The sequence below is a fragment of the Scyliorhinus torazame genome, chromosome 27 (genome assembly GCF_047496885.1).
Source record: "Scyliorhinus torazame isolate Kashiwa2021f chromosome 27, sScyTor2.1, whole genome shotgun sequence".
NCBI lineage: Eukaryota > Metazoa > Chordata > Chondrichthyes > Carcharhiniformes > Scyliorhinidae > Scyliorhinus > Scyliorhinus torazame.
In genome coordinates this window covers 9194139-9216144 of record NC_092733.1, presented here as the reverse complement: position 1 = coordinate 9216144, position 22006 = coordinate 9194139, and the positions used below count along the sequence as shown (strand labels likewise).

The 22006-nt window shown below is 49.3% G+C and overlaps 1 protein-coding gene across 1 annotated transcript in view; it reads right to left on the bottom strand.

Moving 5' to 3' along the window:
• LOC140403187 (prostaglandin E2 receptor EP1 subtype-like) overlaps positions 1-11839 on the bottom strand; it is a 32037-nt gene extending 20198 nt beyond the window's left edge. The window contains exon 1 of the mRNA XM_072490921.1: positions 11115-11839. The gene's annotated coding sequence lies outside the window, so the exon portion shown is untranslated. The remainder of the gene's footprint in view (positions 1-11114) is intronic.
• Positions 11840-22006: the final 10167 nt, after the last annotated feature.

Genomic DNA, 22006 nt, shown 5'->3' with positions numbered 1-22006 from the left:
CCATGGTTCCTGCTGCGGCGTTATAAACTTGGCTGACCCTCCCCAGTGCAGTATTGAGGGAGCGCTGCACTGTCAGGCGTTAAACAGTGGTCTCGTCTGTAAAAAAAAGATTTGAGGAAGGGCAGTGGAGTTCTGGCCAGTGTCCCGGCCAATGTCCATCCCCCAATCCAGCAGCTGTACCTGATCGTTATCGTATTGTTGTTTGTGGGATCTTGCTGAGCTGAAATTGGCTGCAGTGTTCCCTACACTACAACAGTGACTCCACGTCAAAATTGCTCCGATAGATGTGAAGCGCTTTAGAGGGGCTGGGGGGAGGAGGGGTGGAAGGCGCTAGAGCAATGCAGGTTTTCACGTCTGCCTTTTCACAGACCTCTCCCATCCCCGTTTCCCTCACTCACATTTCACGCCGAGTTTCTTTCTAACGTCTTACAGTTTGGATCAAGTATTAACTCAGCTTCTCTCTCCACAGCTGCTGATGTGCCCGGGTCTGATCACAATTTTCTTTCAGTTTTTCTTTTTATGCACAGCCTTGATCGTAAGATCCCTACGGCAAATGGGACCCTCATGACAAGGCTCCTCGTTCACAGTTCAAGCCTCTCTTTAACAGGAGTGCCTGAGCGTGTTTTATTCGGCGTCCGAATTAGGAGCAGGAGTGGGCCATTCGGCCCCTCGAGCCTGCTCCGCCAACCTATGGCTGATGTCTCTTCTTTGAATTCCAAACTCCCATCCAAGGTTAGATTTTAAGATTTGCTGCCCTCAATTAATGAAATGTTAGGGTGACATGTCTTTTCTGTACCGGCAAGGAGAGGCGATTTAAAAACAAAGTTGTTCCTGGGCTGCGGGCATCGCTATCCAAGCCGGGATCTGTTTAGAGGAGCTGGCGGTGAGCTTCCTCTTTGAACCGCTGGAGTCGGTGTGGTGTGGGTCATGTGTTGTGGAGAGGTGGAGAGGTGACTCAGTGAGTTAAATACTTAATGTGATTTAATGTGTTTCTCGATCGATGAGCGGGAGAGGTGGCGAAATGCATTTTTTACAAAGATGCTGCCCTTTCAGGAGCAGGAGGAGGCCATTCAGCCCTTCAAGCCTGCTCCCCCATTCATTACGATCACGGTGATCATCCAACTCAATAGCCTAATCCCACTTTCCCACCCATTTCCTTTAATCCCCTTCGCCCTATGTGCTATATCTTGAAAAAATGCAACGTTTTGGCCTCAACTACTGCCTGTGGTAATGAATTCCACAGGCCGACCACTCTGTGGGTGAAGAAATTTCTCTTCATCTCTGTCCTAAATGGTCTACCCCGTATCCTCAGACTGTGATCCCTGGTTCTGGACACAGCCACCATCGGGAACATCCTTCCTGCATCGACCCTGTCCAGTCCTGTTAGAATTTTAATGGTTTCTATAAGATCCCCCCTCATTCTGAACTCCAGATAATACAATCCTAACCGGTTCAATCTCTCCTCGTACGTCAGTCCCGCCATCCCTGGAATCAGCCGGGTAAACCTTTGCTGCACTCCCTCGAGAGCAAGAACATCCTTCCTCAGATAAGGAGACAAAACTGCTCACAATACTCCAGGTGTGGCCTCACCAAGGCCCTGTACAATTGCAGCAACACATCCCTGCTTCTGTACTCGAATCCTCTCGCAATGAAGGCCATAATACCATTTGCCTTCTTTACCGCCTGTTCCACCTGCATGCTTACCTTCAGTGACTGGTGCACAAGGACACCCAGGTCTCGTTGCACATTCCCCTCTCCTAATTTATGGCCATTCAGATAATAGTTCTGCCTTCTCGATTTTGCTAACAAAGTGGATAGCCTTGCATTTCTCCCAATTATACTGCTTTATTCAACGTACGAATTAGGAGTGGGAGTGGGCCATTCGATGTTGGACCTCCCCTCCCTGTGGCAACACAGGTCTCTGAATCAAAATCGGGGACAATGGGTTACTTTTCCACCTCTCCATCCCAACTTGAGGGTTCTGGTTGATGATACACCCTGAGATTGTTCAACGTCGCCCAATTATGGAGCCAAGTTAGAGGCTTTCAAGGTTTGTAAATCTCAGCAACACTGCTGGTGATGCACAATTGCTGGACAATCCGATACCTTGACCGGAACTCCTCGTCAACAAAGAGTGATTTAGTTAAATTTAATATAAAGCCAATATTTCAGAAAATGAATGGAGTTCTGTGGAAGAAAGAGAGGCCTCTAAAATGTGAATGACGAATGTTTATTATTCTACATTTGCAGATCGTAAGGCAAGTTATTAAAAATTCGGGCAGCACGGTGGCACAGTGGGTTAGCACTGCAGCCTCACGGCGCCGAGGTCCCAGGTTCGATCCCGGCTCTGGGTCACTGTCCGTGGGGCGTTTGCACATTCTCCCCGTGTTTGCGTGGGTTTCACCCCCACAACCCAAAGATGTGCAGGGTAGGTGGATTGGCCGCGCCAAATTGCCCTTTAATTAAATGAATTGGGTACTCTAAATTTATTTTTAGAAAGTCATTAAAAATGTATTTATGGGCTGAGGGGTTCCTTAGCTGGGCCCAACATTTTGTTACTATCCCTAATTGCCCTTGAGAAGATGGCCATGTTCTTGAACCGCTGCAGTCCGTGTGGTGTAGGTACACCCACAGTGCAGTTAGGGAGGATTTGTCCCAGGGACAGTGAAGGAACGGGCAATATATTTCCAAATCTGGATGGTGAGTGGCTTGGAGGAGAACCTCCAGCTGGTGGGGCTGCCTTGGTCCTTCTAGATGGGAGCGGTTGTGGGTTTACGAGGTGCTGCCTAAGGAACCTTGGTGAGTTTCTGCAGTGCATCTTGTAGATGGTACACACGGCTGCTACTGTGCATCAGTGGTGGAGGGAATGAATGTTTGTGGAAGGGGTGCCAATCAAGTTGGGGACCCGGGTTCGATTCCCGGCTCAGGTCACTGTCTGTGCGGAGTCTGCACGTTCTCCCCGTGTCTGTGTGGGTTTCCTCCGGGTGCTCCGGTTTACTCCCACAAGTTCCGAAAGAGGTGCCTGTTAGGTAAAGTAGGCATTCTGAATTCTCCCTCAGTGTACCCGAACAGGCGCCGGAATGTGGACACGAGGGGCTTTTCACAGTAACTTTATTGCAGTGTTAATGTAACCCTACTTGTGACACGAATACAGGTTTTAAGATTATGATCATCAGACCCTGAATGGTGTCGAGCTTCCCAGCCTCTGACCTGCTCTGGTAGCCATAGTATTTATGTGGCTGGGTCCAGTTCAGTTTCTGATCAATGGTAACCCCCAGGATGTTGGGCAGCACGGTAGCGTAATTGCTTCACAGCTCCAGGGTCCCAGGTTCGATTCCCGGCTGGGGTCACTATCTGTGCGGAGTCTGCACGTTCTCCCCGTGTGTTCATGGGCTTTCTCCGGGTGCTCCGGTTTCCTCCCACAGTCCAAAGATGTGCAGGTTAGGTGGATTGGCCGTGCTAAATTGCCCTTAGTGTCCAAAATTGCCCTTAGTGTTGGGTGGGGTTACTGGGTTATGGGGATAGGGTGGAGGTGTGGGCTTGGGCAGGGTGCTCTTTCCAAGAGCCGGTGCAGACTCGATGGGCCGAATGGCCTCCTTCTGCACTGTAAATTCTATGATTCTATGTTGTGGGGGATTTCAGTGATGGTGATACTAATGAATGTCAAGGGGACATGGTTCAATTCTCTTTTTGATGGGGAAGTGAAGAGGTGTTTGAAATTACAAGAGCAAAATGATTTCTCGAAAATCACATCCAGAAAAGAACTTGTCAGTACATTGACCATTTGGTCAGCAGAATTCTCCAGCCAATCGCTGGTGGTGGGGTTCTCTGGTCCTGCAGGCAGTGCACGCCCGCCTCCGGATTTCCGGAGGGCGCAGGGTGGCTTCAATGGGAATTACCATGGACAGCGGCGGGAACAGACAATCCCGCCAACAGCGACCGGGAGGCCGGAAAATCTGACCCCTCATCTGGAGGGCACAGTGGAGGGAGCAGAAAGGTGGGAGGAGGGGGGGGAGGAGGGGGGGGGGGGGGGGCGATAGGTAAGTCACAAAGTGGTTTCAGGTGAACTCCAGAGGATGGTGCCTGACAGACGAACGTGACACACTGTGAGAGCAGATCCCCTGGTTGGAGTAGCTACAAGAAGCACAGCACAGCGGAGTTTATTTAATCATTGAACAGCAGTATTTCACCGACCGAGCACTCTTCTCCATTATCACACTCCTGGGAATAATAAGGAATTGATTTTACTGTTAGTCATGGCAATTGAATTAGAAGAGTGGAAGATAGGAAGGGTTAGCACACACTGGCATCTGGATTTCAGTCAAATGTGGATCAATCGACCATCACTTTGCCTCCATCTTGACCGAACTGGGGTTTTGGAATTGACGGACTGCCTCCCCCCCCCTGCCCCCCACCCCCGCAGAAATCTGCCCCTTATATTGCTTGGGTCAGTAACTTTAGGGTCAGTAACTTTAGGGTCAGTAACTTTAGGGTCAGTAACCTTAGGGTCAGTAACCTTAGGGTCAGTAACCTTAGGGTCAGTGCGGGGGAATGCAGGACACTCAAGTTTCACAGCGATGTTGTGCGGTTGGAGTGGAATCACAGAAGACCATGAGATAGAGGAGCAGAAGTAGGCCATTCGGCCCATCGAGTCTGCTCCGCCATTCAATGAGATTGTGACTGATCCGATAATCCCCAACTCCGCTTTCCCGCCTTATCCCCATAACCCTCAATTCTCTCACTGATTAAAATTCTGTATCTCTCGGCCTTGAACATACTTAACGACCCGACCTCTACATCTCTCTGCGGGAAAGAATTCCACAGATTCACTCCCCTCTGAGAGAAGAAATTCCTTCTCATCTCTGTCTGAAATGTGTGATCCCCTGACTCTGAGATTATGCCCTCTGGTCCTAGACTCTCCCACATGGAGAAACAATCTCTCAGCATTTATCCTGACCAGCCCCCTGAGAATCCGATATGTCTCAATAAGGTCGCCTCTCATTCTTCTAAACTCCAATGAGTTCAAGCCCAAGCTACTCAGCCTCTCCTCGTAAGAAAACCGCTCCATACCCGGGGATCAGCCCAGTGAACCTCCTCTGGACTGTTTCCCATGCCAGGATGTCTTTCAACAAAGAACAAAGAAAAGTGCAGCACAGGAACAGGCCCTTCGGCCCTCCAAGCCCGTGCCGACCATGCTGCCCGACTAAACTACAATCTTCTGCACTTCCTGGGTCCGTATCCCTCTATTCCCATCCTATTCATGTATTTGTCAAGATGCCCCTTAAATGTCACTGTCGTCCCTGCTTCCACCACCTCCTCCGGCAGCGGGTTCCAGGCACCCACTACCCTCTGTGTAAAAAACTTGCCTTGTACATCTACTCTAAACCTTGCCCCTCGCACCTTAAACCTATGCCCCCTAGTAATTGACCCCTCTACCCTGGGGAAAAGCCTCCGACTATCTATTCTGTCTATGCCCCTCATAATTTTGTAGACCTCTAACAGGTCGCCCCTCAACCTCCGTCGTTCCAGTGAGAACAAACCGAGTTTATTCAACCGCTCCTCATAGCTAATGCCCTCCATACCAGGCAACATTCTGGCAAATCTCTTCTGCACCCTCTCTAAAGCCTCCACATCCTTCTGGTAGTGTGGCGACCAGAATTGAACACTATACTCCAAGTGTGGCCTAACTAAGGTTCTATACAGCTGCAACATGACTTGCCAATTCTTATACTCAATGCCCCGGCCAATGAAGGCAAGCATGCCGTATGCCTTCTTGACTGCCTTCTTGACTGCCTTCTCCACCTGTGTTGCCCCTTTCAGTGACCTGTGGACCTGTACTCCTAGATCTCTTTGACTTTCAATACTCTTGAGGGTTCTACCATTCACTTTATATTCCCTACCTGCATTAGACCTTCCAAAATGCATTACCTTACATTTGTCCGGATTAAACTCCATCTGCCATCTCTCCGCCCAAGTCTCCAAACAATCTAAATCCTGCTGTATCATCTGACAGTCCTCATCGCTATCCGCAATTCCACCAACCTTTGTGTCGTCTGCAAACTTACTAATCAGACCAGTTACATTTTCCTCCAAATCATTTATATATACTACAAAGAGGAAAGGTCCCAGCACTGATCCCTGTGGAACACCACTGGTCACAGCCCTCCAATTAGAAAAACATCCTTCCATGCTACTCTCTGCCTTCTATGATCTAGCCAATTCTGTATCCACCTTCCTTAGATAAGGGGACCAAAACTTTTCAGAGTATTCCAGAATGCTTACAGCACAGAAGGAGGCCATTCAGCCCATCATGTCTATGCCGGGCTCCCAAAGGAGCAATTCCCCTAGTTGAGAACTCAATAAAATCACTGTAGTTGTGCTTCATGTTCAGTTTTTGTCATTGGGCAACATAAATATAGGGTGGAAAGCAAATAGTGAAGAGAACGTAAGGAGGTTACAAAGGGACACAGAGGTTAAGTGAGTGGGCAAACATCTGGGAAATGGAGTATAATGTGGGAAAATGTGACATTCTCCAACCTGGCGGGAAGAAGACAATAAGTGTACTATCTAAATGGTGAGAGATTGCAGAGATCTGAGCTGCAGAGGGATCTGGGTGTCTGAGTGCATGAACCACATAAGGCTGGTATACAGGTGCAGCAAATAATTAGGAAAGCAATATAATGTTATAATTTATTGTGAGAGGAAAAGTAGGGAGGTTATGCTTCAGTTGTACAGGACATCAGCGGAGACCACATCTAGTGTGCTGGGTACAGTATTGGTCCCGTTATCTAAGGAAAGATGTAAATATGTTGGAAGCAGTTCAGAGAGGGGTTAGCAGACTAACACCAGGAATGGGCGGGTTGCCTTATGAGGAAAGGTTGGAGAGGTTGGGTTTGTATCCACTGGAGTTTAGCAGAGTAAGAGGCGACTTGATCGAAACCTTTAAGACCCTGAGGGGTGTTGACAGGGTGGATGTGGAGAGAATGTTTCCTCTTGTGGGAGAATCTGGAACTAGAGAGGTCGCTGTTTAAAAATAAGGGAAATTAAGACGGAAATTAGGAGAATTTTTTTTCGCTCGGAGGGTGGTGAATCTCTGGAACTCTCTTCCTCGAAATACGGTGGAAGCAGAATTATTCAGGCAGAGCTGGATGGATTCTTGATAGACAAGGGGGTGAAAGGTTATCAGGGGTCGGCAGGATTGTGGGTTGAGGTTACAATCCGATCAGCCACGATATCATAGAACGGCGGAGCAGGCTCGAGGACGTACTGGCACTGGAGGGAGTGCAGAGGAGAGTCACTAGGTTAATCCCAGAGCTGAAGGGGTTGCATTACAAGGAGAGGTTGAGTAGACTGGGACTGTACTCGTTGGAATTTAGAAGGATGAGGGTGGATCTTATAGAAACATATAAGATTATGAAGGGGATAGGATAGATGTGGGCAGGTTGCTTCCACTGGCGGGTGAAAGCAGAACTAGGGGGCATAGCCTCAAAATAAGGGGAAGTAGATTTAGGACAGAGTTTAGGAGGAACTTCTTCACCCAAAGGGTTGTGAATCTATGGAATTCCTTGCCCAGTGAAGCAGTAGAGGCTCCTTCATTAAATGTTTCTAAGATAAAGATAGATAGTTTTTTGAAGAATAAAGGGATTAAGGGTTATGGTGTTCGGGCCGGAAAGTGGAGCTGAGTCCACAAAAGATCAGCCATGATCTCATTGAATGGCGGAGCAGGCTCAAGGGGCCAGATGGTCCACTCCTGCTCCTAGTTCTTATGTTCTTATGTTCTTATGTTCTTATGTTCTTATGTTCTTATGTTGAGGGGCCGAACGGCCTCTGTGTGCTGTTAGCTCTTATGTTCATATGTTCAAAATATCACTTGCCCCAACTTCAATATAACAAGACAAATCCCCCCCCCCCAAACACACCCGGCCTCCCTTTGTTTTCCACTGCAGCCTGACCATGACCTGATGTGGGAAACAAGTCCATTTCTTGTCTAAAATCACTGAACAATCAGAGACAAAGAGTTGACGAAAAGCCCATTAGAAGTTGGAATGAGAACAGAAAATATTGGAAATGCTTAGCATGTTTGGTGGGGGCGAGGGGGCGGAGGGGGTGGTTGGGCAGAAAGGATAGGACGAAAGGATAGGACGAAAGGATGGGACGAAAGGGAACATCTGTAATGAAGTCGGTGGGGGGTGGGTGGGGGGGATTGGCAGAATGGATGGTGAGGGAACAAGTGTAGGAACTGGAGGTCGTTTCAGAAAAGATGCCTTGCACTGGACTAGCTATTTAAACATTCGGTCAGAGGCTGGGAATCCTGCAACGAGTAACTCACTGAGTGCAGCTCCACCAACACTCACAAATCTCAACACCGCCCAGTGACAACTCTGCAACTCCCTCTCGAACAGCACCGTGCGTGGACCTATTCCACATGCACTGGCTCAAGAAGGCAGCTCACCCCCACCTTCTCAAGGGGCAATTAGGGGATGGGCAATAAATGCTGGGCCTAACCAGCGACACCCACATCCCATAAATACATGTTAAACATTGTAAAAATCTATTTTGTGCATGTCTGTCTCATGAATGTACACAGACACATGAAATAACCACAAGAAAGATCATGGCCTTAATCTCCCCTTAAAGCCCTTCTGACTGACACACTACTTGGCTTCTTTGAATAAATAGCAAGTTCTGCTCCTTCCTCTCTCAGCTGACAGTTTAGAACGTAAACTTGGACACTTGGTTTTGTCTCAAACATTTTTTGGGGGGAACCCAAAATGTATTTATTTTTTCCTAAATTATATTCTTGCTAACCAGGGCTCAGCAGCTGATATTGAAGCTGGTTCTAATGGGCATTAAAAAAATTGATTCCTGAAATTAGGTGAATTGTGAACCCTCCCTGGTCTAGCCAAGCCGTGTGTGTGTGAGTGTCCACGTGTGCGTATATGGGGTGTACGTCTGTATGCGTGTGTGTGTCTCTGGTATGTACATGCATCTGAGTGCATGTGTGTGGAGTGTGCAGGCGTGTGCCTGGATGCATGTGCATGTGTCTGTGGGTTGTGTCTGTGTTCAGCCACTAAGGGTGGAGTGGTTATGATTGGGAATGAACAATAGACCAGAATCGAGAAGCTTCAAAGGGTTTGTGGGATTGGAGAAGATTCCAGAGAATGGGGACAAGGCCGTGGGGGGGGGGGGGGGGGGGGGATGTGAAAACAAGAATGGTAATTTTAAAACCAAGACACTGCTTGACTAGGAGCCAACATATGTCAGCAAGCTCAGGGCGGCGGTGATAGGGGAACGGTACTTAACCGAGTCAAAACACAGGCAGCTGGGTTTCGGGTGACTTCAAGTTCAGGGAGGCACTTTCAGATGACGGATGTACTGAAATTCACAGGCAGTCAGATTTCATCCTGTGATCAGTCAACAGGAAGAGAGCTCCGTGATCCCACTTCCTTCCCCTGACAGATGTGAAGCACGAATACCATAGCTCAAAGGTTTGCACCAAAAACAGCAAACCCCTCACCCCTGAAGTATATTTTCATGCCGCACATTATGGGCTGCGGATAACTTCCTCCCACTCCTTTCAAATAAAACTCAGCAAATTGGTGAGTTCAGCCCTCTGGCCATGAAACGGCGCCTCCTCTTTGCCACAGGCAGGCAGGTGTAACTACAGCGTGACTTGTTTACATTGGAAATTTCCATCTGAATTGTGAACACGGGAATTAGCGACAGAGCCAGCGATAGTGACAGAGGACAGATCCTCAAATCTAAAGCGGATACGGGTTGACAGAAGGAACCTGCATTTATATAGCATCCACCCCCACGTCATGACATCCTAAATCACTTTACAGATTAATTAAACACTTTTGGCAAGATTCCACAAACAGCATTTTGATAAAGCACTATTACGAATATGGAATCTCATACCTTTGGCTTTTAATGGTTGTCAGACATTTTTAAAGCATGCCAAATTTTAAAATGTTACTTCCGATTAAGTATTTTGATAATCATTTTTTAAACTGGTGTTGGGTCAGTGTTTTGCGAGGACTTCAGGAATCAGTCCACCGCTCTCCATCGAAAAGAGAGCAAGTGGGATCGCCCTTTAACCGCTCATGTGAGGTACTGTACCTCTGGCAGTGCAGCCCTCCCCCACTGCTGAATCTTTCAGAGGATTGCACACAAAGTCTCTGGAGTGAGACAGCCTTCGGACCCAGATATGAGATACAGCTACCCACTGAGGCACAGCTGGCAAATTGAGGCTGGATGCTGCCTTGTCGCTCTTTATAGTTCTCCATGCCTGCTTGATGGGACGTTACAGAGATTTAAGAAATGTAAACACAACTTCTGACAAACTTCCCAATTTAATCATCCATTTGGCCCACCGTACCCTACGCATTGGCGTTTTGACTGCTCTATCAAATTATAGTCCCAATCGGCAGCTCTTACCCCCATGTCCCTGCAAATTCTCCCCTTCAGGGATTTTGTACATGGTAGCAAGTGGTTAGCACTGTTGCTTCACAGCGCCAGGGACCCGGGGTTGATTCCCGGCTTGGGTCACTGTCTGTGCAGAGTCTGCACGTTCTCCCCGTGTCTGCGTGGGTTTCCTCCGGGTGCTCTGGTTTCCTCCCACAAGTCCCGAAAGACGTGCTGTTAGGTGAATTGGACATTCTGAATTCTCCCTCCGTGAACCCGAACAGGCGCCGGAGTGTGGCGACTGGGGGATTTTCACAGTAACCTCATTGCAGTGTGCCAGCCAACTTGTTACACCAATAAAGATTAAAAGTTGGCATTGAATGTGCTCCCACCGCCCTTACAGCCAAGAAGAATTCTCTTGTTGATTCTTTCACCAATTACCTTAGATCTGTGCCCCTCTGGTTACCAACCCCCCTGCCCGATGAAATTGTCTCAATCACCACAGACGTTTTATCATTTGAGAGGCTGTTTAGCACAGGGCTAAACTGCTGGCTTTGAAAGCAGACCAAAGCAGGCCAGTAGCACGGTTCAATTCCCGTAACAGCCTCCCCGAACAGGCGCTGGAATGTGGCGACTAGGGGCTTTTCACAGTAACTTCATTTGAAGCCTATTTGTGACAATAAGCGATTTGCATTTCATTTTCATACCTTTATTCCTGTCCCTCTCCTTGATGGTGCAGGCCCGCTGAAGGAACGGGGCAGCAGGAGCTGCCACTGTAAAGGTCGCCTCCCAAAGTTTCTTCACCCTGTGAGGGAATGGCCAGCGCTCTCTGCCTGCGGAATGACGGGTCCTCCAGCGGTATCACCGGGCGTGGAGAGCTGCTCCTGTCCTGCAGCACGGGTCCGACGTTCGGTTAGCGGGGGTGGGTGGGGAGGGACTCTCTCGGGGATTGGGGGGTACCGGCTCTTTTCCAGAGGTGCGGAGGCTGCAGAGCTTCCAAGCTGATCACGTTCAGCTCTGCATCCTTCTCTCTCTCTCTCTCTCGCTCTCTCACACCATCAGCTACAACGGAGCAGAAGTCAGAAAAGAAATCCGAATTAAAAAGGGGAAGGCGACGAACACTTCCTCCACCGGTGAAGAAAGCATTTGCGGTTTCTTCCGCCTTTTCTGGTTGTGTGAAGGATTGAGAGAGAGAACGAGGGGAGGGAGGGAGAGAGTGGAGGGAGGGGGTGGGGAAACAAAAATAGAACTTATTTCCTTTTCACATTCGCGCAGAGAAATCTAGATTTTGAAATGAAAGCCAGCTTGTTTGTCGTCAATGCGAAACCTCCTCCAATCCATTAGTCCATCTGTGGTATCAGTCTCCTGATCTGGCTGCCTAAACCAGCTTGTCCACTTCGCAACTCCCTGCCTTCGATTTTTACTCTCTCTCTCTCACACTCTCTCTCTCACTGTGCCTGTGAAATGCTTTTATAACCAACCCTTTTCTCCAGATGCCCTACTCACAGCCAATGGGGGGGGGGGGGGGGGGGGTTGGGGAGGGGGAGGCTCATCGCAGACAGCAATGAAGTATGGCACATTAAAAAAGAGTTTACTTTAACTTGTCCTTCCGCTCAAATAACTTACTGGGTGGAAAGAACCGCATTTTTAAAAAAAGAAGCTTGAAGCGCATACTCCCCCTCTGCCTTTGAAATTGTTCGTTCCCTTGACCGTCCCTGTTACTTGTTTACTGCCTCCCTACTGGCAGCTGTCAACTTCCTTCTGTTCCAGTTCAATAACATTTCCAGCCAGTTTTGGGTTTTTACAATTCAGGGGTATTGCCGGTGTTGGATTTCTGTTTGGCGCGTGGCCAGGGACCTGTTTGTGGCCGACACATACATAGAACATAGAAAATACAGCACAGAATAGGCCCTTCGGCCCACGATGTTGTGCCGAACCTTTGTCCTAGATTAATCATAGATTATCATTGAATTTACAGTGCAGAAGGAGGCCCCCTCCCCGGGAGACGGTAAACGGGATAGGGTCCCCGATGGAACCTGGTGGATTGGTGGACAGACTTAATAAATAAGTAGCCGGGCAGCAAGGTGGCGCAGTGGTTAGCACTGCTGCCTCACGGGGCCGAGGTCCCAGGTTCGATCCCGGCCCCGGGTCACTGTCCGCGTGGAGTTTGCACATTCTCCCCGTGTCTGTGTGGGCCTCACCCCCACAACCCAAAGATGTGCAGGGTCGGTGGATTGGCCGCGCTAAATTCCCCCATAATTGGAAAAAATTAATTGGGTACTCTAAATTTATATTAATAAATAAATAAATAAGTAGCCAGGGAGAAATAGCCAGGAGAAGTCCGAAAGAGGAAAGAGAGGGAGGACCCTGGGGGGGGCGGGATGGAGAGCAAGGTGAAGTGGCAAAACCCAACAAGAAAGAATGGGGGGGGGGGGGCAGTGAAGGGGGGTGGGAAGGGGGGAAGGGGGGAGAACAAAAAAGGGCAGCCAGAAGGGGGAAGAGATAAGAGAACTCAATGATGGGGGGGGGGGGGGGAGAGCACAGGGGTAGACAAGAGTGGCAGCAACCCCAGCACGGCGAGAGAACGCAATGAACAACGGGAAGGGGAAACGAGCAATGGCCGATCCCGAGGCAACGGCACAAAAGAATGTGAAATGCATTTCCACCCCAGTTAGATATCTGTAAAAAGGGAGAGAATGGGAGAGAGGGGCCGAAAGACTTCTCCTGTCCGGCTATATTTCCTACAGCCTGCATGTTTTATATACCTGTATCTATAACTTGTACCAAACGCAATTAAAAAACATTTATATTTTTAAGAAGTGTGTGGGGCAGGGGAGGAAGCTGCAGTTGTGCTCTGAGACCCTGTGACGGGAGCCTCTTCCTGACCCTGTGACGGGAGCCTCTTCCTGCACTGGCTGGTACCCAGGTTGTAGGGAGGCCGGGAGGGTGGGGCAGGGGGAGGGTGTGGTGCTCAGCCGGGCTGCACGCTGCAGTGGAATAGCTTGTCTCTGTTCACTGCCTGGAGGGTCGAGAACCGCTGTGTGGAGACCCCGATGGTCTCAGCCTTCACCTCCAGGCCCCCTCCCCGGGAGACGGTAAACGGGATAGGGTCCCTGATGGAGCCTGGCGGATTGGTGGACAGACACAGGGTGGGGACAGGCAGAAAAGCATGGGTGAAAAGCACTCACCCCCAGGTGCTGCCTGACCTAACCTGACCTAACCTGACCTAACCTGACCTGACCTGACCTGACCTGACCTGGCCTGACCTGACCTAACCTGACCTGACCTAACCTAACCTGACCTGACCTAACCTAACCTGACCTGACCTGACCTGACCCGACCAACTGAGCATTTCCAGCATTTTTGGCGGATCTGACTCAAATGGATTACCTGGCCATTCTCATATTTCTATGTGTGGGATCTTGCTGTGTGCTTTAGCTTGTTGCATTTCCTACATTACAGCCATGACCAAGTTGGCGCTTCCTGAGATGCCCTGAGGCCATGAAAGGAGCTATGCAAATGCAATACCTATTTTGTCTTTTTTTTATCATTGGGCTTGGTTGACCCGTTTCCAGCTGGTTAATGAATGACTGAATTCTCTGTCCAGGAAAGCAACGACCCGGTTCACTGCTGGAGGCCCCCTCCCCCCTGTGAAACAGTCGTCCTTCGTGGTGCCCTCATTGCCCAGAGGTCAGCCTCCACTCCCAGAATGATCACAATCCCTAATCATATTTCCCCGGCGGAATTCTTTTATTGCCTACTTGTTCTAATCAGGAACGTTGTCAAGAGCCCAGGACAATGATTGCATTGTTAGCCACGGTATTAATGTTCCTGCTTTCCATTTTGTTGTCATATCAACCCTTTGAAGTAATCCTTTACCTGTGACATAACTCCGTTTATCCGGTCACTCTCCTGCCGCACTTTGCACCGCCCCACTGGCCTATATTCCCCTGCAAAATGTCAATTTTTTGTACTGGTTGCGAAAACCTCAGGAAGAATTTATGTTTAGATGTGTCACGATGTGCGTTACGATCGATGTGAGGGAGTAGCGGGCGACGGGGGTGGGGGGGGGGGGGGGATCAGGAGGCCAAGGTACTAACCTTTGAGGAGCTCTTTTTAAATAGAAATAGCTACATAGAAGAGCGTAAATATTACAGCACAGAACAGGGCATTCTGCCCAACTATTTTGTGTTGATCCAGGCAAGATTCTTCCTACCTTATTCTCATATGTCTGTTCCCCCTTCATTCACCTCCTTCCCCCTTGGCATCGCCTCAGAGTTATGGTAAACCTCCCATTCGCCACCTTCCAGCCAGTTTCGGTTTTACAATTCCAGGAGTTGGATTTCTGTTGGGGTGTGCGGACCAGGGGAGGAAGCTACAACCTACCTTCTGATCCCCCCCAAAGCCTGTCCACCATCCACAAAAGTCACTGTGACTGGGTAAAAATCCTGGAATGCCCTCCCTGCACCATGGATGCACCACGTGGACTGTGGTGGTTCAAGAAGGCAACTCATCATCACCTTCTCAGGGCAATTAGGGATGGGCAATAAATGCTGGTCTAACCACATCCTGTCTGTAAATCAAAAAAGGATACGGGTGTTTTGGGTCTGGAGACACAATGTAGGCCAGACCAGGTAAGGGTGGCAGATTTCCTTCAACGGAGGGCATTCGTGAAGCAGAGAGGTCATCATCACTGACTTTATTCAATTAATTTACTTTGAACAGCCCAGTTTCCATGGTGGGATTTGAACTCACGTCACCAAGACATCAGTCAGGGGTTGTGGATTACTAGTTCAGAACATTAGCCACTATCTAATACCGTATCGTGTGAAATCTCTTATGTTCTTTCTTTAGTTTTTGAGACTTTTTCTCTCACGTATCATTTGTAATAAAAATAATGGATGAAAGATTTTACATTTTTAGGGTACCTTCATGCCCTCAGGACGTTGCAAGGTGCTTCACAACCAATCATTTACTGCCACAGTGCTTCGGAAGTAATCTATTTGGACAATGTGTACCTTGCCCCATTCCTTCAATATGCCAGATCTGGAGAGGCTGTTTAGCACAGGGCTAAATCGCTGGCATTGAAAGCAGGCCAGCAGCACAGTTCAATTCCCGTACCAGCCTCCCCGAACAGGTGCTGGAATGTGGCGACTAGGGGCTTTTCACAGTAACTTCAGTTGAAGCCTACTTGTGACAATAAGCAGTTTTCATTTTAGAGGCTGGTTTAGCACAGCGGACTAAACAGCTGGCTTGTAATGCAGAACAAGGCCAGCAGCACGGTTCAATTCCCGTACCAGCCTATCCGAACAGACGCCGGAATGTGGCGACTAGGGGCTTTTCACAGTCACTTCATTGAAGCCTACTTGTGACAATAAGCTATTGTATTATTATCTTGCTTTAATGGTCCAATTTCTTTGGAAAAACACAACATAGCCCCGTGAGTGTTCACCATGGTATGGCGGCGATGGTGACCATTTCACCGAGACCATCTCTTTGAAAGAACTACCTGATTAGTTTCCCTGCAAACTTCCCCCCCCGCCCCCGCCCCCCCGCCCCCCCCGCCCCCCCCGCCCCCCCCGCCCCCCGCCCCCCCGCACCCGCACCCCCCGCCCCCCCCCCCCCCCCCCGCCCCCCCCTTCAATTCTCTCTACAATTTTCTTCTGAAAGTTACTACTGAATCTTCTTATACCATTCTGGGGAAGAGTCAAGCAAACTCAAAACATTGGGTGGGATTTTCCCGGAAACTAACAGTGGGGATGGGGTCACTGTCGGGTCGACCAACCGGAATGGCCGGGAAATTCCGCCCACCAACTCTGTTTCTCTTATGTTATCATGGAAAAATATTATCCCTTCCTCACAACCCATGTTCATCCATCCCGTGATTGACTTACGATGGTGACTGCTTGCCCTTCAAGGATACCTTCCCAATCTTGTCTCTTCACTTCCCGGACCAGCCTCCCCGAACATGCGCCGGAATGTGGCGACTAGGGGCTTTTCACAGTAACTTCATTTGAAGCCCACTTGTGACAATAAGCGATTTTGATTTCATTTCATTTCACTTTGAGTAACAGTCTTTGTATTGTCTGCCTTCACTGCCACTGCGTGCTCGCCACATTCCCTCCGAGGTGGTTTCCTTCTGTAGTTAGTCATCCATACTGCAGCTTTCAGAAACATTTTGGGGTTTTTTTCTTTGTCACTTCAGCCTGTGGATCAACAAACACTCCCAACTCCATTGAGCTATTTCCAATTTGCTCCCCCTTTCCCTGCACTGACATCACTGTGTTACCAAATCTCTTTAACCTAACCATTAATTTTTATTCCAATGAATAGTTTTCGCAATTGCGCAGGTTAACGCGAGCGATTTAGCACACGCTAACTGAGAGAGTCAGTGAGGGGTTCATTTCCATTTTCTCTGATAGTAAATACTGACCATTAACAACGTGGTGAGATTCTTGCAGCTCCCGCATAGCATTTAATTGGAAAATGATATTCTCACAGCTTGGTCGGAAACGTAGAGTTAGTGCTCTATTATTACTCCAAAGCCCACTCCGTTTCGTATTAACTCATAATAATAAGAATCATCTTTAGTGTCACAAGTAGGCTTACATTAACACCGCAGTTAAGTTACTGTGAAAGTCTCCTAGTCGCCACATTCCGACGCCTGTTCGGGTACACCGAGGGAGAATTCAGAATGTCCAATTCACCTAACAGCAAGTCTTTCGGGACATGTCGGAGGAAACCGGAGGAAACCCACGCAGACACGGGGAGAACGTGCAGACTCCGCACAGACAGTGACTCGAGCCGGGAATCGAACCTGGGACCCTGGCGCTGTGAAGCAACAGTGCTAACCACTGTGCTACTGTGTCGCCCATCTCCCTTGCCCGTAGCATTTCTTCTGATTCTTCATGGTATTGTTCGACCTGGAGGCGGCAGCAAGCACGTGGTGGCAGTGAGTGAGGATGATACAAAGGTTTGTTACTCAAAGTGACGAGGCAAACTCTACATGCTTCCCAATGACCTCTACCATTGACTTTACCAGGGAGTAACATTGGGCCACGTGGATACACAATTATATATAATATACAGCACAGAGACAGAGCGGCCAGCCCACCTAACCCATGTCGGCGTTTATACACCACACAGGCATCCATGAGCCCTCTCCACCTCACCCGATCAGCCTAGTCCTCCACTCACTTCTATATGGACATCTCACACCTCCTTAAATGCATCCATTCTCCCAATGCTCTTTGGGTAGCGAGTTCCACATTGTCACCACTCTCAGGGAAAATACGTTTCTTTTCAATTTGTTGTTTGATTCGGTTGGGTAAGAAAGACGTTAGCCAATTTCTGGTCCAGAGAGGGAATTCCAGACCTCCGGGCCCAGGCAGCTGAGGGCACGGAACGCCGTGAGAATTGGGAATGTGCAGTGGACCAGCCTCGGAGGATCAGAAACTGAACTAGCCATATTAGTACTGTGGCTACCAGGGCAGGTCAAAGGCTAGGACTCCATGGCGAGTAACTCGCCTCTGACCCCCCCAAAGCCTGTCCACCATCTATAAGGTACAAGTCAGGAGTGTGATGGAATACTCTCCACTTGCCTGGATGAGCGCAGCTCCAACAACATCTAAGAAACCCGACACCATCCAGGACAAAGCAGCCCCGCTTGATCGCTCCCCCTTCCACAAACATTCAAACCCTCCACCACCGACAAACAGTGGCAGCCGTGTGTACCATCTACAAGATGCAATGCAGTAACTCACCAAGGCTCCTTAGGCAGCACCTTCCAAACCCATGACCATTGCTATCTACAAGGACTAGAGCAACAGATACCTGGGAACCCCACCACCTTGAGGTTCCCCTCCAACTCACTCACCGCCCTGATTGGGAAATATATCGGCCGTTCCTTCACTGTCGCTGGGGCAACATCCTGTAACTCCCTACCTAACAGCACAGTGGGTGTACCTACACCTCAAGGACTGCAGCGGTTCAAGAAGGCGGCTCACCCCCACCTTCTGAAGGGCAACTAAGGATGGGCAACACATGCCGGCCCACCCGGAGACGCCCACATCCCGTAAATTAATTAACATGGGAAATGCTGAGTGTGGAGATGGCAGTGGAGATGGCAATATAGATGGGGGTTTCAACGGCAGGGAGGTTGAAGTAGGGATACGGATGAGCAATGTTATGGAAATAGAATCATAAATATGGTCACATATTTATTGTGTAAAATTGCCAATATTATAGCTCTCATGCCTTCGAAGATAACACATGGATGGAAAGTGGAAATGTCTCACTGCGATATTAAGTGGAAGTTTTCTTGGGGTTGGGATTAGGGTTGAGGTAAATAGCTTCCGTGTTTCTTGTGGGACACAATTGTTTTGAAAAGTGCCTTGTTCTTTATAATTGGAAAGGCTTCACAAATCATTTTAATGGGAACACTGCAGGCTGGTGAGGTACCAGATTGATGCTTTTCGCACTCGGAGAGCGACAAAAAGCCAATTATTTCACAGTGGCAGAGGGCAATTAAATAAATCAGTGTGAATTTTCTTGCAGAGGTGCGATTATTCGTTTTCTTCAAATCAGAGAAAGGTTCGATCTGTTCTCGGAGTAGTCTTTTGCCCATGCAATGCGCAGACTGTTCTGTGCTCGCTGATATGTTTGTTCTTATGTACCTGAGTGTACAGGTGACTCATTTTCACAACAGGCTGACCGACTCAAGTGATTGGTGTCAATGTCGTGCTTCTCCTCATTGATGGCTCTGAGTTTACTTCCTCACACGAACACCAATTGTGCAGCACAGCCAAAGGGAAATGATGAATCTGTCTTTCAGGTGGGAATATCCAGTCGCTCCTTTGTCCCTCGCTGCCTGCAGTATAGCTGTGAGCCATAACCGAGTTGTTCAAGAGTTAAGAGGCGCACCAGAACGCTCATTAAAGTGCGATAGATGCCAAGCCCTGGCTCCGTGGGTAGCACGCCTGTCTCTGAGTCAGGACCCTGTGGGTCGGAATCCAGCTCCGGAAATTCAAGTTCCCCGCACTAGAGACTTGAGCACATAACGCAGGCTGACACCACAATGCAGCACCGAGGGAGTGCTACACTGTCAAGGCAGCCGTTGGTTTTTTAAAATATAAATTTAGTGTACCAAATTCATTTTTTCCAATTAAGGGGCAATTTAGCGTGGCCAATCCACCTACCCTGCACATCTTTTGGGTGGTGGGGGCGAAACCCACGCAGACACGGGGAGAAAGGCAGCCATTCGTTGAATGAGATATTAGACCAGAGCCCTGTGGTAGCCCTTTAAGGGGCGATACTTTGTGGGTCCCCTGACGAGCCTAGAGTGGATGGGGACACAGTGCGTAAGCGTAAGCCTATCAGGAATTTAGGATGGGGGAGGGCTTGGTCAGAGTTAGTCTGAGAGCCGTGGGAACATGACCTGTGTATCAGTTGTGTTGTCTAGTGTATATAGTTCGCCTTAGTTCAATAAATCTCTTCAGTGTTTGAACATTGCCTCGTCGATCACCTCACAATACAACACCCCCCATCCACCATCTTGGCTGAACATGATTGGTCCTATGGGCATATCTTAGAAGATCAAAACAGTTATTGCCAGTGTCCTGGACAGTAGATACTCCTCAGCCGAGGGAGGAATGTGTTCCGGTTTATAAGGGCGGTGAGGTCCTATAACGATAGTGGCCACGGCCGTGTCACCTACATCTTGTCACAACTGATAATGCGCTTTGGGTTTGATGGCCGCACCAGGACAGAAGGAGGCCATTCAGCCCATCGGGCCAGCGAGGGAAATAATCAGCCCCTTTCTCTTTCCCCCAAACTCTGCCCCTTCTCCCCCTTCATGTTTACATTCAATCCCCTTGTTAAGGTAGATTATGGAACTTGCTTCCACTACTCTTTCAGGCAGGCCTTCCAGATCACAATGACTCAGACAAAGGATTCTCACCTCGTGGAAGGTTCTTACGATTCTATAATTGGATGTGACAAGCATGGACAGGAGTTTTCATGGAGAAAGTGGGGAGAGAGACATCCCCTTTGACTGGGCTTCCCAGCTTCTCCCTGGTCTTCCCGATCCACCTGGGCTCCTTTTGCCTCTGGTGGTGAAGAAAAGGACAGCCATCCATCAGACAAAGCAGTCAGGCCACTTCCTGCCAGACAGGCGAATCTCAAATCACCACCTGTGTCAACGTTCAAATGAAAAAGAGGACTTTTCTCAACCAGAGCACATCTTGAAGCACTTCATGGCCAGTCAAAAACGGCTGAAGTGCAGGCACTGTTTGGACGTAGGAATAAACCCAGCCGCTCGTTGGGCACAGGAAGATCCCACAAACAATAGCGAGGTAACGATCAGAAAATCTGTTTTTGATGATTTTTTTTGAGGGATAAACATTGGCCAGGCTGGGCTTTGAACTGACAGGGTGGGTCTTCCATAGCACCATAGAGGGAAGGTGGGTTCTCTGTTTAAACGTTGCTTCCGAAAGATCTCACCTTCGACTTAGCGTCATACAGGTTTACACAGGCCCTCTGCCCATTGCATCTGTGGCTGCCATCAAGCCCCTATCTCTTCAAATCCCATTTGCCAGCACTCGGTGCGTAGCGTTGTCTGCTACGATGATTCAAGTGCTCATCTAAATGCTTCTTAAATGTTATGAGGGTTCCCGCTTCTACCACCCAATCAGGCAGCGAGTTCCAGATTCCCGCCTACACCACCCAATCAGGCAGCGAGTTCCAGATTCCCGCCTCCACCACCCAATCAGGCAGCGAGTTCCAGATTCCCGCCTCCACCAGCCAATCAGGCAGCGAGTTCCAGATTCCCGCCTCCACCACCCAATCAGGCAGCGAGTTCCAGATTCCCACCTCCACCACCCTATCAGGCAGCGAGTTCCAGATTCCTGCCTCCACCACCCAATCAGGCAGCGAGTACCAGATTCCCACCTCCACCACCCAATCAGGCAGCGACTTCCAGATTCCCACCTCCACCACCCAATCAGGCAGCGAGTTCTAGAATCCCACCTCCAACACCCAATCAGACAGCGAGTTCCAGATTCCTGCCTCCACCACCCAATGAGGCAGCGAGTTCTAGAATCCCACCTCCACCACCCAGTCAGGCAGCGAGTTCCAGATTCCCGCCTCCACCACCCAATCAGGCAGCGAGTTCCAGATTCCCACCTCCACCACCCAATCAGGCAGCGAGTTCTAGAATCCCACCTCTACCACCCAATCAGGCAGCGAGTTCCAGATTCCCGCCTCCACCACACAATCAGGCAGCGAGTTCCAGATTCCCAACTCCACCACCCAATCAGGCAGCGAGTTCCAGATTCCCGCTTCCACCGCCTAATCAGGCAGCGAGTTCCAGATTCCTGCCTCCACCACCCAATCAGGCAGCGAGTTCCAGATTCCCGCCTCCACCACTCAATCAGGCAGCGAGTTCCAGATTCCCGCCTCCACCACCCAATCAGGCAACGAGTTCCAGATTCCCGCCTACACCACCCAATCAGGCAGCGAGTTCCAGATTCCCGCCTCCACCACCCAATCAGGCAGAGAGTTCCAGATTCCTGCCCCCACCACCCAATCAGGCAGCGAGTTC